A 1,545-nucleotide genomic window follows, 5' to 3' on the forward strand; every position below is an offset into this window, starting at 1 on the left:
CATGACTGAAATATCCCAGTCCCACGTTACGATCCATGCCATGAGTTCATCAGGTTTACCTGTCAGTCCTGTGGCATTTCAATAAAGAAACATTAATCCAACAGGAAGTCCTTGCTTCCTGCTGTGTTCAAGACAGAAATGAGGCGGGCGACGACCTGGAATGGCGCATGGAGTAGGCAGGGAGTGCAGGAATCCCCTGTGGCCATTCCCGTCGAAAACAAGTACATCGTTTTGGATACTGTTCAGGGGAATGATGGTTCAGGGAAAAGCAGCAGTAGTCAGGCGAGAATTCTTTCAATGTCTCAGATTAGTTCCTGTCCCGAGAACATCAGAGTCAATGTCCCGTCCTCTACTCGGTCCGACAGTTCACACTTCTTCATCCTCCTCTGAATCCATTTCCCAAAGAGTTTCTCAAGATTTACAAAGCTGGAGCCTAAATTATATGGTTTGCTTCCTAAACATTTTTCCAACTGCCAACTAGCAATATTTTCACAGGATCTCTTCACAATCCTCTGGCTTGCACCATGTCCAGGGATGAGAAGTCCCGTTTGGTGGAGAGATTCCCGAGGCTGGTGAGTTTCACTTTGGAACAAAGATGGTTAAGTGGCGATTTCCTGTGGTTGTTTCTAATGATGGAGAGGGAGCGGTGGGGAATGAGCACTTTGACGAGCAGGAGGAAGTGTTGCCACTGACCCGAGTCAGAGAACAGTGGACAGGGATGAAAGGAATCTAATGAAAAGCAGCACTTCTGCTCAGGACGTTCAATAACAACAGCAGAAACCCGATGTGTCGAGCAGTGTATCTGGAAAGAGAAACAGAGATAATGTTTTAAATATGGAACATTTCTGCTGAAGAACTCGAGTTTCCCAAGTCCAATCAAATTACCGGCCTGGTTTGCAAAATAGGTTTTCTGAACTTTGAGCGAAAATTGTACCAGCAGGAAAGCATTCATAACGTAGTCAACAGGATTCGAACCTACGTGGGGAAACCCCAATGGATTTCTAATCCATCGCCTTAACCACTCGGCCATGACTACAGACAGCTCAGGCACGTTGAGCATTGACCAAATCAGCCGTGATCTCATTGAAAGCTGTCGCTGACTTGATGAGCGAAATGCTTCCATCTCCTTTCATACCTTTGCTGTCATTTGTAAGGTGCGAGACACCAATGTAAAAGAAGAAAAGCACAAAGGTAGGAAAGATATTTGCAGCCAAACTGAGTCAAAATTCTTTATTGAAAGGAAAATCACACTTGGCAATTTGCCATATCTCTTTGCGAACATGACCAGCAGAGGTAAGCAAGGGAGCTATTGATCTGAGTATTCTTGGACCTGAAGCAAACAAAGGTTAGTGACATATTCATTTCTTTTTCTGGCGAACTAAATGGTCTTTCCTGATGGTTACAGTGAAAGAGATGGTTCCCAATAAAAGACAGAGATTAATTCGCATGTAGATATATTTCAATGTGACACGATTCATTTTCAGTCCCTAATTACCCCAGAGATGGAGGGGGTGAGTTACTTTTCTTCACTCTTCAACTCCTCAG

General features: G+C 44.3%; 1 non-coding gene across 1 annotated transcript; it reads right to left on the reverse strand.

Moving 5' to 3' along the window:
• Nucleotides 1-954: 954 nt before the first annotated feature.
• On the reverse strand, nt 955-1,036 carry trnaa-agc (transfer RNA alanine (anticodon AGC)). The gene has a single exon. It is a non-coding gene; the product is annotated as a tRNA-Ser (tRNA).
• Between the last annotated feature and the right edge of the window lie 509 nt (nt 1,037-1,545).

Source organism: Chiloscyllium plagiosum, unplaced genomic scaffold (genome assembly GCF_037043375.1).
Source record: "Chiloscyllium plagiosum isolate Xiang-an unplaced genomic scaffold, Cpla_swu_hap1 HiC_scaffold_45, whole genome shotgun sequence".
In the NCBI taxonomy this organism is placed as follows: Eukaryota; Metazoa; Chordata; class Chondrichthyes; order Orectolobiformes; family Hemiscylliidae; genus Chiloscyllium; species Chiloscyllium plagiosum.